The sequence below is a fragment of the Suricata suricatta genome, chromosome 5 (assembly GCF_006229205.1).
Source record: "Suricata suricatta isolate VVHF042 chromosome 5, meerkat_22Aug2017_6uvM2_HiC, whole genome shotgun sequence".
NCBI lineage: Eukaryota > Metazoa > Chordata > Mammalia > Carnivora > Herpestidae > Suricata > Suricata suricatta.
Genome location: NC_043704.1, coordinates 44,668,033 through 44,682,059, shown reverse-complemented (window position 1 = coordinate 44,682,059; position 14,027 = coordinate 44,668,033). Strand labels below are relative to the sequence as shown.

The 14,027-nt window shown below is 37.6% G+C and overlaps 1 pseudogene; it reads right to left on the bottom strand.

The window, feature by feature from the left end:
* Positions 1-486: 486 nt before the first annotated feature.
* Positions 487-14,027, bottom strand: part of LOC115291122 — a 27,530-nt pseudogene continuing 13,989 nt past the window's right edge.

Here is a 14,027-nt window from a genome sequence, read left to right as displayed (position 1 = left end):
TGCCTTAGACAATGATTTCTGATGAGAAATTCTTTGGTATGTAAAAATTTCCCAGAACATAGATTGGTGGAAGACTCATGCCTAATCTTTATCAATAGTGATTGAAGTAGGTGACTAGATGCTTATCACATGGGGAAGGAAGTTATCTTAGCATTCTAGTACAAGGCAATGCTTTTAGCATAGCAAAGGCAAGAATTCGTTCTTCTGTGAGCAGGGGTCAATAGCCTGTTTTCTTGAGGGGAAGAAAAACAGGTTTCTTGGGAAATGTAATATTTGCTCCCATATTCATAAAAGAAGAAATTCCTATAAGTTTCTTCACAAGGTGCAATTAGCATAGTTTTAGATAAGAGGGTAAGGCGCCTTGAGGGTCAGCACTCAAGCAAAAATAACTGAGTGGAGTAGACATCAGTTGCCATCCCACAGCGGGAGGCCCCCGCCTTGCAAACCTGCCTTACTTCAGAAATGGCTTCCTGCAATCTAGCCTTCTCACATCCTTGCATAGACCTTGTACCTAATGATATTCATGTAGCAACTGTATCTCTGGAAGCAGGAACTCAGTAGGATGTCATCCCCTGGATGAAGTACATCTCCACAGGGCAGTGGGTCACCATCTTTGGGTGGGCTCCCAGCATGGCCTAGCAAGGCCTCTTTGGTCTTCTCTCTGGGATGACCCTGTCTTGGACATGCTAGGTGTCAAGAGGCATGCATAGGTGAAGATCTTGTGGCTGAGGTTGCTTCTCTCCTTATGCCCAGTGAATAGAACCCAAAAGAATTGATCAATCCCACAAGGCCCTGCAGCAAAGAACTGATCCAGAGCAAAAACTCTGGTAAAGAGAATCCAATAGCATAGTTCCAAAACCAATTGCCTGAAGAGGAGGGGGCCTTTTTTGGTGTGGTCCTGGTGTATAACACTGATGTTCTCACCGTGTGGGAACCAGAGGAAAGAAAAAGTGTTTAGATTTATTCAGGTGGCTGTCCAGGTTGTCAAGAAACTCTTTCAGGGTTGAGAGAAATGAGATCTCCTGAAATTGGGACTAGGGTGAAGGTGAGGGTGACTCCAGGGGAGCCCAGCTACACCTGCACGGCCAGGAACACCTCAGCAATGCTATTCTCGGAGCACTCAAGAATGGTCCCATGGACCGTGAGTGGGGTAGCGCCACTACCTGGGTGGCTAGGATGTGGTGTTTGATTCCTATATTGTGTATTACGGACCCAATGGTGACCCATGCAATTATGTCTGCTACCAAGTTGGACAAAGCCAGGCTACATTTGCCTAGCTGTGGGTGTAGGTAAGCTGGGAGGACTGGTAACTTTAATAATCTTTATAATCTTTAAACAAAGATTATATTTCTCTTTTCAGGGAAGGTCAAAGGTAAATGGTTAACTCATAAAGAGCTTGATAGAAGATTCAGGCCTATTTATTGACCTAACCTGAGGTTCTGCACATTCCTTTTTTTCTCCCAACAAATTTGTTTTTACTCTTTATTTGTATTTTCTTCTCACCTCTTCGGTAATATATTATGTCCAATCTTGAAAGCAAATACTACAAATATGAACTATTATCTGGCTTATTACTATTGCAGGCATCACAGAGGAATGCCGAGCCCCTATTAAATGCAGGGTTCTTGATTCTCATGCATCCTCTTTCTTACCCCCCGCCCCCACCATGTAATGATCACACACATGGTTGCAAAAATGAAATTGGTTTAAATGAACATCAGGACCAATAGGAATGGAAACAGAAAAAGCAGGATATTGTGGATACAGAATAGAAAAGGGGTGGGGGATTTCTGCTCTCTCTGTGGCAATAAAGATGAGTGAAGTATTTTCAAATAATCAATAATTATTTTTGTAGTGTCCTCATGCCGTCTCCTTTCCCTTTTATGCAGACTTGAGCCATTGTCATTACAACTAGCATTGCATTTTATAGGGAAAATAAGGAGAAGGGCTCACAAATATTTAGGAACTAGATTGAATAAGTTGAAAATGGGGACCAGAGCATTCTTTACTTGACCTTCTATTTCCACTATCTCTGGAATTAAAATGTAGTGGTTTAAGACTCTTCATGAAATTTGATGAAAAAAAATAAATAGTACATGCAATCTCATTTAACCAATTCCAAAATTTCCCATAAAAAATGTTACCTTTATAAGACCACATATTTTCAGAAGAAATTTTAAAAATTGTAGAAAATTCAGGTTCAGTGCTTAAATGTTAAAATTCTGATTTCTATCTTCCAAAAGGGTGATGAAAAAATTAATGAAAGTAACTATGGATGCCACCAGGTTGGACTCATCTGCATTTACATATATATGCAAATTATATTCTCTTAACCATTTGTGTGGTCATAATTTAGAGAAGTTTATAGCTAAAATGATTCTCTGCAGGTATGTGAATACATAAAAAGGCTTATTGGTTGTTGTATGCTAGCTCCCCAAATATCACCAACACAATCTCTTCCTAAGACAGATTTGAATTCATTGTTTACCATGGCAAGGGAGAAAACCATCTCAACAGAACTTTGTGAATGTCCTACAGAGATTCAATTTTATTGAGTATTTGCAGTTTGATTTAAGGTGGTATTTCAATGTGGAGAGTGAGGAGGATTGATTAGAATTAGGTAAGAATCAGGGTTTATTTGTCTAGGATTGGTAGAAATAGCAAAGCAAAGAACTGAGGGCTAAATGTTCAAAGAGTCTTCACAATGTAAACTGTTGATGATTTATATTGAAGAATTTATGAGTCTTTCATGAAATTCCTCCTATAAACAATAAATATATTTACCTGTAAGAAAGAGTCTTATGGAATAGTAAAGCTATGCTAATGAAGGTAATGGAATAATAAAATCATGTTATTTCAGAAAATATGCTATAAGAGAGGATAGGTAGTTTCAATTCTCAGTGTCCAAACGGTAATTATTCCCATCATTTCTTATAAATGTTTCATTATTTTATAATATTCCTGAAACATCCTTTTAAAATCTGCATTTATTTACTTATTTGAAGTATAGTTGACATATTATTATACATTCATTTCAGAAATGCCTAAATCATTCTTATTTTTATAGTTGAAGCTGGCATCAAGCTTATGTGGCATGAAACTTATATAATGTTGCTTTCTCTCATTAGAAAAGAACACAAAATCATGGAAAATAATTAGTTACATGGCTTTGAATGTTGTCTTTACTGGTGATATTTATATTTCATTACTGTCTACTGTCAGGGTAAATCCATTTCTGAGTAGAGTAACAGAACATAACATTTAGTATTGTCCCCCTGGGTTGCAACTTTATAAATGTAGATTGAAGAACTTCACCTAGGGAGAATGTAGGATGGTTGAAAACATGGGGCTTGTATTAGTCTTGGGAAAAAAATAATCCAAGATATTACAAAGTTGTAGAAAAATTATGGTAAAGCTGAAATGCAGGAGCAATTTAGAGTGTATTGGTCTCAGTGTCAGAATTGAAAGTTGAAAACCAACTGATAATTACAATGGCCACAGGTCAGACTGGGCAGGCAATGAAGATGAGAAAATCTTAAGAAATGTGAAGACAATAAATGTGTTATTTGGACAAGTCCTGTAAACTGTAGAGATTGAGGAAGGGAAATTACAAATTCCTTTTAGGACAATCTCTTTATGGTCTTTATACAACATTATGAAGACCTTGCTCCTCAGGCCAGGCCAAGCTCTAGTCTTGATATCTCCATTATGCTTCAAGACAAATAATGAACCAATTTTACCTCCCTGTATTTTAACTGGTGTTTTCCAAATTTGTCTTTTTCCATATCATCTTTACAACTTTAACACTGTCCAAAACTTTGTATCGTTATTTTTAGAAACATTATCACTTACTATAAGATAACTAGACAAAATAAATCCCAGGCAAACAAGATTTTAAAATTCCAGTCAAATATTGTTGCATAACAAAGGCTATAATAGCAAAGCCTGCTTTCTCTTCCATAAAAGGAGATTTGCAAGTATCAATGAGGTCTAAAAAGCATAATAACAGCACACTGACATTATCTTTGATTTAATGAGAAGATTGATAGTTGCTTGGATAACTTTTTGTCTATGTATTTCAGTGTTATTTAATGCATGTCAATCTTATGCACATGTCTCTCATTGCAAAAAAAAAAAAAGTCACTTTTGTAAAGGGTAATTGCATTACCAAGCAATAATAACACAGTAAAAATTTAACTTTTCTACAAAATAGTGTATTTTCCTTCATGCTTATAGCCCATATGGCTACCAGAGACATGATAATTTTTCATGAGCTAACAAAAGAAGGGATTTCAAATCACAGACATTACTTCTGGTTTTACCCTTCAAAGATGCATTTCTCCGAATATAATATCGTCAGGTAGAGGGTAAGAAAAATCTGATAATGCAGTCCTACTCCTGCTATTACATGAAACAGTAGTCAACAAATATTTATTGTGCATCTATTATGTTGCAAGCATTAGCAATATAGCAAAGAATAAAACTGAAAAAAATCTGCCTTCCACAGGACATTGAAATATTGAAATACAGCCACTAACCAAGTAGACTACAAGAAATATAAATCACATGAATAAAATACATAATAAAATTTAATACATACAAATATAAGTATAATTATATAAATATATACATAATAAAGTACAAAAATAGATATAAATAAAATGATGGCTACAAACCATGATATTATATAATATCATTACTATATACTCCAATTATGAACATCAATCTACCCCAGGAAATTTTATACAATCTACAATATTCCAAACACTATCTTCTTTTAGCCTGATATCTAATAATATCATGTGCTGATTGACATGATTTGCAAAGTTTTTGCCTGTGTGAGGCTAAGGATATATACTAATATCTACTGCAGTTATATCTCTAGAAAGGCAATAAGGATTTGAGTCCATGTCTTAATATACTCAGAATCTTAGAATCTTCTGCTTCCATCTCCCCCCATCTTTTAAGACTCCCTGGAATCTAGACTCTTAAAAGTAGGAAATCTTTCTTATTTATAATTGTATTCCAGATAAATAGAAATAAAGCTCTTGCCACACTGTAGGCCACTCTTTGAATAAAGGAGTGAAGGAAGGATAATGACCTATATTACTTGAGTGAGGTTGAAACTTCACTGTGGACAAGTAGAGTAAACTCTTTAGGCCTTATTAAACTCCAGATGGCCCAGAATGTTAGGAAACTGAATGATTTTCAAGTCCAAATGACCACTGCTGTGCCTACGAACTCATGGAGACATTGTCTTTGGAAACCAAATATTGCACTGCCCAAGGTCAGAGTGTTCAAAAGCAGTTGGTTATCAAACCATGCTTGTATTTTATATGCTGTATTTTATAGCATGCTTTTAATTTGATGGAAAAAAAGGAAAGGTAAAAAGTATGAATCCTAGGTCTTTAGAAGAGACATGCTGTGGGAACGTGTAACACTAGCTCAGTCTTACTGCCAAATATCCAAGCTTTGTCAGATGGGTTCTTTACATATCCCATGATTACATGGCTCAGCATATTAACTGCGAATCCGTCATTCCAAATGAGCCTTTTGGTTCTAAAATTGTGTCTGTTGCCATTTTACTATGACATTGAGATATAACTCCTCACTTGATCTTAGTTTGAAAGTGATACTCTGTTGTACTTGCTGATTCTTTTCTCTTATGTCCTATTCGCTTTTCTCCCTTCTTCTTTCATATCCTAATGCTTGTCTTTGCTAATCTTCAACACTTTCATGTTATAACAGCCTGTGGATGCCCCTCACTCACAGTGAGGCAGTGTCTTCTAAGGGCTTCTAGTTGAAGACTGCAACACAGGCAGAGGATTAGGTCTTCTGGGCTTTCATAAAGGTCTAATTACTTCTTGTGGGTGACCTTTATTAGTAAGTATCAATTAGTGTGGTTTTTCCTTGATTCTAATCTCCTTGATGTTTTGCTGGAGTATAGAAAGATAATTTGAGGTTAACAGTTGACTTCAGGATGTGTTTGCTTCCTAATCCCATCCGCAGAGACATCCTTTGTAGATTTGATTCCTGATATTTACAACAATCTTTGAACTCTGGTAATGTCAGATAAAAGAATTTAACATTAGCTCCTGACTACAGAGAATAAGTTTTTCAGGGCTTTTTTTCCCCTGTAGGTCATAACCGCAAAGTTTTAGTATCTGCCTTAAGACAAACTATACATTTTCTTGTTTTCATAGAAATAAAAATATTTAAAGGGTCCATTGTTTGAGAGAAAGATGTCTTTTATCTTTCTTTCATTAAAAATTGTGGGGTTTTTGCTAATGACTTTCAGGTTTTGTAAATTCTTTATAAATTTTCATAATGTACATAATGTTATATATTTATTATGTATGTATAAATATTTTCAGTTTGAAGTTGTTTTTTCTCCATGGAAGGAGAATGAATTGATGGAAGAAATGCATATAACTGTGGCTGTAATGTCAGCATAATATTCACATATTTGGCAAATTCCTTAGTATTTTAAAATAGAGCCCATGTGGCAGAGTATAAGTGCTTAGATAGGTAAGAAAGAATTCTGAATTAGAGAAATGGGTGTGATCTCTACAGGAAAAAAGTCCAATGTGGTATAATGGTATTAAACATTGTGCCAAGTTCAATAATTATGAATAGTGACAATATTAATAGGCATAAGCTGGCAGACTCATAGACCAACAGTTTTGTAGAGAGAAAGTAGAACCACTGTTTGGCTAATAATTACTGAGAGAGTAATTAATTCAAAGTTCCAATTGAATGCTGGTCTCTATAAAGTAATTTTTTCTATCCTGAGCTTTATCACTGATAGCTTCTGATATAGTGGAATTTCTATATATCAGAAGATTATGTTTGTCCATATGGTTGGGGCAACTAGGGCACTGGTTTTGAAGTTGTGTTTTCACAATAACCATCTGAAGTTGTGTTTTCACAATAAGTATGCTATTTTTACTTATAGTCTGCGCTTTCTTGGGTTTTGGTTTGTATCGGGGGGTTCTTGTGAAGCTTATGGCAAAGCTAACTCTTTTCTATGTTAGCCTCTGCTGAGTCACCTGATCAGTCGATGAGGGAAGCATTCACTGCTGTCTAAATTGAACAACCAGCCCAGTTCTGGTTTCAGTAGATACAAACAGTCCTAGCTTTCCAGTTTTTATATGAACAAATTTCGTTCATCACATTTTAGTTAACCCCAGCCCTTTAAAAAATAATGCAAATTTTAGTTACTACAGTACAGTATCTGTGAATCATCACATAAAGTGCAAACATTGCTCCTACCTCTTCAGCCCACAAATCTCCATGTAAGTAATTGGTACATATCAGAATCAGTGACCAATCATGCCACATCTCTCAGGGTCTGTTAAGGATTGGCCACTGTGTGTGTGTTATTCAAGTCACATACAGAAAGCAAAGCTATAGTCACATCGCCTCTTTACTTTCCCTTATAAACTCAGATGGATAATAAAAAAGGAAACTGGCCAACAATGATAATGCAGCAAAGAACCAAAAAGTGATAATGCTGGAAGTAGAATTAGAATTTTGTGCAAATGAAATTCTAGGAAAGCCTGAGAGCTTCTAGAAGAATCTAATGAGGCAAACTCATCAAAGCAAATGAAGAAAGTGGTTGTGATGAAAAGGATCAAAATATCTCAAAGGAACTGACACTGGCCAATAACTTCACATTTAAAGGGACTTTGAAGATATTTCATGACATTGAAAGTAGGAAGGATAAATGTTTAAGCTGATAAAAACTTAGAAGGCAGTAAGACTGTTCTAACATAGAAAAGATACTTGCTCTATATTATAAGATACATGATGAGAAGAAGGCAAGCACTATTCAAACTCCTGACATGTTGGTTGGTTGGTTGGTTGGTTGGTTGGCTTTTAAGAGTGAGTGGGGAGAAGGAGAGAAGAATCTCAGGCAGGCTCCACATTCAGTGCAGAGCCCAATGTGAGGCTCGGTCTCATGACTCTGGGATGATGCTCTGAGCCGAAATCAAGAGTCAGATGCTCAACTGATTGAGCTACTTAGGTGCCACCTGACATATATGAAGATATAAAAACACCTTAATTCTTAATGCATCCAATGTTTTACAATATATAAAACAAATATTAGTTTTACTATTTTTAAGAAAGTTTTTAATTTTTTGATAAGCACTTTTAATGATCATGGGATTATGTATTGTAGTTTTTCCCATTTTTAGTAAGGTCATTTAGCACAGTCCAGCTTGCACAGTATTGTACTGCACTTTTACGTGTAGCAAGGACTGCTGATACTTTCCAAAAGGTATAAATATTGGCTAATATCTAGTTTAAATTATATTACAAAGTAAAGTTTTTTCTTCCAAATCAAATATTAATAACTAGTGTTAATGAGTTGGAAATTGGCAGATAAATACCTGGAAGAAAACATATTAGGTATACCCCTCTGTACTACAAGTATTGAAACAAATTACTATGTTTTACCTTGGAGAATGCATTAAACATAATTATGTTCTTTTTTTTTTCCTTCACTATTTCCCAACACAATTTGGTTAAATAATTTACTTATGCACAATTGAAAACACTGATGATCTTTCATAAACTAGGACAACAAACGCATGCACTTAGTAATAATTTTCCATTTGTGCTGTAACACAAGCTGTAGTGACAAAATATAATTGAGGGATGAATACGAAAGATAGCAACTTTTGTTGCCCTCTGTAACTATCCTATTATGTGACTTTTACAAATACCACTTTTCCTACACCATTGCTGCAGCTGTTCTTTCCCTTTCTTAAATTGTAGATAATTCTATATATTTCTCTGAATATGATTCTGATAGGAACACCAAAATTATCATAAAAAAATTCCAAATGGAAAAAGTCAAAGAAAAACTTCAAGAACATGGACCTGGATTCTGTTCATTCTTTTTCTAAATTTCAGTTTAAATAGCAAATGAACCAAGTCTTTTTGATTCTGAAACTTTCCCCGCTGTGAAATCTTGAACCCCATTCCCTACAGAGGCAAAGGACTAAAACAGCAACTTAATCCTTTGTTTATTAGAGTTAGACAATGCTTTTCTTTTTCTCTTTTTTCTTCCAAGATTTTTTTTTCTTTCTTTTTAATGTTTATTTATTTATTTTTGAGAGAGAAAGAGTAAAATAGTGAGCTTGTGAGCAGGAGAGGAACAGAGAAAGAGAGGGAGAGAGAATCCCAAGCAGACTCCATTCAGTCAGCCCAGAGCCCGATGTGGGGCTGGATCTCATTAATTGTGAGATCATGACCTATACCAAAATCAAGAGTTGGATGCCTAACCAACTGAGCCACCCAGGTGCCCCTCAAGGTTTTAGTTAAATTCAAGTTAGCTAACATATTGCACATAGTATAGTAATGGTTTCAGGACTAGAATTTAGTGATTCATTACTTACATATAACACCCAGTGCTCATCCCAACAAGTGCCCTCCTTAATGACCATCATCCATTTAGCCCATTTCCCCCACCAACCTCCTCCACAGCAACCCTCATTTGTTCTCTGTATTTAAGAGTCTCTTATGGCTTGGCTCCCTCTCTGTTTTTATCTTATCTTATTTTTGCTTCCTTTCCCTATATTCATCTGTTTTGTTTCTCAAATTCCACATGAGCAACTGACTTATTTCACTTAGGATAATACATTCTAGTTCCATCCATGTCATTGCAAATAGCAAGGTTTCATTCTTTTTGATGGCTGAGTAATATCTTTCTCCCTAATTCCAAACCTAATTCCCATGATGGAAATACAAGAACACCCAGAATTAGGGTAATGATTCTGAAAGCAACCAAAGTAGTTTCCACACTACCTCTCATAATAGTTCCTGATCTTGAGCCCAGTCTTACAAAGCATATGAGCAGTGGTAGGAGCCATTCAGGATCAGCCATTGGATCATGATAGGCTTTGCCAGAAACCACAATGAAACTTTAAGATATATATGACTTTATAACGATAAAAGAAAACTGAACTGTACTGCATGTGTTCATTAGAATTTGATCCAGCTCCCTGTTTTTGTGTAACCTTTCACTCTTATTCTGTATTCTAGGTGTGCATGAAATGTTGCCCTATGTACTGATCTAGTTCTATCCTAAGATACACCTATCACATAAAATGCAGAACACTTAGTTAAATTTAAATTTCAGATAAGCAACAAAATGTTATATGTATAAATATGTCTCATGAAATGTTTAGGACATACTTATAATAAGATTTTGGGTTTGTTTTCACCAAGCCCTAGACTGTTTGAATAAAACAGACTCAAACTTTTTGTTATAAACTTATTCTGATCAACTTGCCTAATTGAAAACACAAAACTACAGGGGTGCCTGGCTTGCTCGGCTGATGACGCTTGTGAGTCTTGATCTCGGATTGTGGGTTTGAGCCCTGCATTGGGTGTAGATTACATAAATAAATATTTTTAAAGAAGAAAACACAAAAATAAAAACTGTGGTGAATTTGTGGTGAAATAAATGTATAGGATCTCTCTCTCTTTCTCTCTCTCTCCCTCTCTTCCTCTCCCTCTATCTCTGTAAGTGCAGGTGTATGTATAATATATATTATATAAGTAAGAACTAAAAGTTTAAATTTTCTTTGAATAATAAACATGTCAGATGATTTCTATATGTACATTCTATTAGAAATTGCATGAGAAGGGGTTAAAAAAAGGAGATAGGATCAGCATAATAGCAATGAGGAGGAAGTGACATTTCTTTGAGTATATCATTTTGTGTGGCTCTGACTCTTAAAACCATAGTAATGTAGCTCATAACTTTATGTTTCCAAATAAACAAAGCCAACCAAGATATTGGGTGAATAAAAACAATATGAACACTAAAAAATAAACCTAACTAAATTGAAAATTAAAAGCAAAACCATATTGAAATGGGTAGGGAAGGTGTTCCCTGGGTAGCTTAGTCAGTTAAGGGTCCCACTTTGGCTCAGGTCATGATCTCACATCAGGCTCTGCTATCAGCACAGAGCCCGCCTTGGATCCTCTTTGCCTGTTCATGCTCTCAATCTCTCTCTCTCTGTCTCTCTCTCTCTGTCTGTCTGTCTCTCTCTCTCTCTCTCTCTCTCTCTCTCTCTCTCTCTCTCTCACACACACACACACACACACACACACACACACACACACACAAATAAACATAAAAAATACTCCCATTAAAAAATGAAGTGGGTAGGAAAGAAAACATAAAAGTCTATTAACTTTGGAAAGCAGTATCTTGACCTGAAACCTAAATACAAAAAATACTATACATAAATGCTGTGATCTAGTTAGTAAATATGCTTCTCACAAATGGATGGATAGGTAGGTAGATAGATAGGAAGGCAGGTAGACAGATAAAGAAGTATAGATGTGTGCTTATGCATGGATTAGTGTGCTAGCATACATTTCCTGGCTATGTCTACTGAAAGCACATAGAAGCAATGACATACCCATAGTGAGCGTAAAAGGAATCCAGTAGATTCCAATAAAAGGAACCATAGATTCTTTAAGAAGTAGTTGGTTCCAAGGTTTCAGGCAGGGGAAATATAAGCTTGGAATATTTTGGCCAGAAAGTATGGAAACTCTTAATAAAAGATGGCTACCTATTGCTAGAACACAGGAGCCAACTACAAGGGACTTCTCATAATCAAAGCTAGGACAATTTGAGCAATAAAATACATAATGATGGAATTTTATTTTAATACATACAATGAAATGAATATCATCAGTATATTCATAAAATAAAATCAACATATATATTATTTATAATGACATACATAAATAATCAAATACATAAGTGAATTGGGTGTCTCAACCAGCCAATTAAATTCTCCTTTTATTCCCCCCTTTGGAGATAATCTTTTTTGGTTATTGTCTCCAGTGGTCACATCTGATTGGAATAGTAAAGTGTCTGTATCCACTGTAGAATATTTGGCTTTTAATACATGACTCAAATATCTAGTCATATTTTCTTTAACATGGACAGTTACTTACATGTATACACACATACAAATAGGTAACTTGTTGTACCCAAGATTTCTTTATCGCCCCCAGAAACCAGAGAACTCCAAGGAGACCGAAGCACGCATGCAAAAGCAAAGGGCTTTATTACGAATTTAGGCTCGCCAGGGCCTAAACTTGGGCTCACAGATTTTACCGGCGTGGTGGATCCATGCTGAGAGTGAGTGAGCCCCGAACACAGACTTTTCGCTTTTCTCCCACATACTTTTCACAGACAAGACCAAAAACAATGACAATAACAACTGGACAAACAAGTACAGAAGTGGCCTCAAAACAGAGGTTTACAGATAATACCCCAGACAACAGCACATGTGCATTTAAAATTCAGATGATAAACTAGCTTACCTCTGGAGGTTCTAACAGGTGACTTTTACAGATTACTGGCGCCATTTTCAGGGTGGCAGAAAAGATAAGAGTGCTTCCCCAGCTCCCAAAACCTAGCTGTCCCTGGGAGTGCCTGTTGCTCTTAGCCTCCGAGGCTAGGAGGAGACAATGAGGCATATCACACCCAAGTAGGTGCAGAAACAAAGAGAGGGAGGGGAAGCCAGAAATGTTACTGAAGAGCTCCAATACTTTTGGTTTCTCAGGCAGCGATAACTTTTGCGGCTAGGATCCTAGGAGAAAGAAAAGATTTTAACCAGGGTTCAAAGGGTCCATCTTCTGGCCATCCAATGTTGAAGGTCAGCCATTTGTTCCTGCAAAAAAAGATCTAGGGGTTTGAAGTAGATTGTCCCATGTCCTCATCAGTCAGAGTCACAATCAAAATTACTCTTAGACGCACAGCAAACAGATAATTGCACTTCGCCTTTGTCCCGTTGAGGACTCACACTTTGCCTCCCTCCCTTGGAGGACTTAGACAAACAGTTGCACAGTAAACAGATGCACAGAGAGGTATACACAAGAGTCTCCAACAGAAACGAAACCCTGCTGCTGCCACCAGCAGGATTCCTAACAGATGAACAAGAGGCAAACACTTTGCCTCCCTCCTGAGGAGGACATATACAAACAAAGCACACAGAGAAACATACCACACCATAAACAGATGCACAGAGAGACAGACACAAGTTGGCTCTATGGCTAAGCCAAGGGCACCCAGCTTTCCCTTGTGCCGCCAGAGTACGACCTGTTCCAGAGAGCCACCAGAATCCTGGCAAGAGGAGACTTACTTACTCCAACCCCAGTTTCCCCCTGCCAGGAGGCAGTTATGACACCAGAGCCACGGAACCTGCCCTCACCCGTGTATACTCTGGAGTCCGTCTGACAAGAGGAGACCTGCCCCAGTCTTCCCCTGTACCTAAAGGGGTCACACTGCTGCCACCAGTGGGGACCCCCTGGACCAAGGGAGTCAAATTCCAATTGCCTCCCTTGGCCCCCTGGGCTTCAACAAACCCCGCAGGCTGAATCCCTCTTCGGTCCTGTGGGTCCAGGACGTCTCCTGGCACCCACGGTCCCAGAGTTTCCACGGCGCATCCGCCTCGCTCCTTTGGGACCCCAGAAACCAAACTGATCAGTCAGACAAAACGATGGTCCCAAAGAACCCAGACGGTCCGAAGACCCAGACAGACAGACAGACGCACACAGAAGGACAAGAAATGAGTGCACTCACCAACCGGCGATTAGGCCCAACGCGTGTCGGGGTCCCAGGAGCTCTGAAGGGGGGATTCCTGGCCAATGCACCATTATGTTGTACCCAAGATTTCTTTATCGCCCCCAGAAACCAGAGACCACCAGGGAGGCCGAAGCACGCATGCAAAAGCAAAGGGCTTTATTACGAATTTAGGCTCGCCGGGGCCTAAACTCGGGCTCACAGACTTTACCGGCGTGGTGGATCCATGCTGAGAGCGAGCGAGCCCGAACAAAGGCGGGGCAGGACTTTTATGAGTTTGGGAAGGGGGAGTTACAGGAGATTGCGACATAGGTACAGAGACCCAATCATAATGGTACAACAGTATTGGCAGCAGCTCTAACCATACACACTGTTCAGAGCGTTCGTTACTTTTGGCGGGACCCAATTA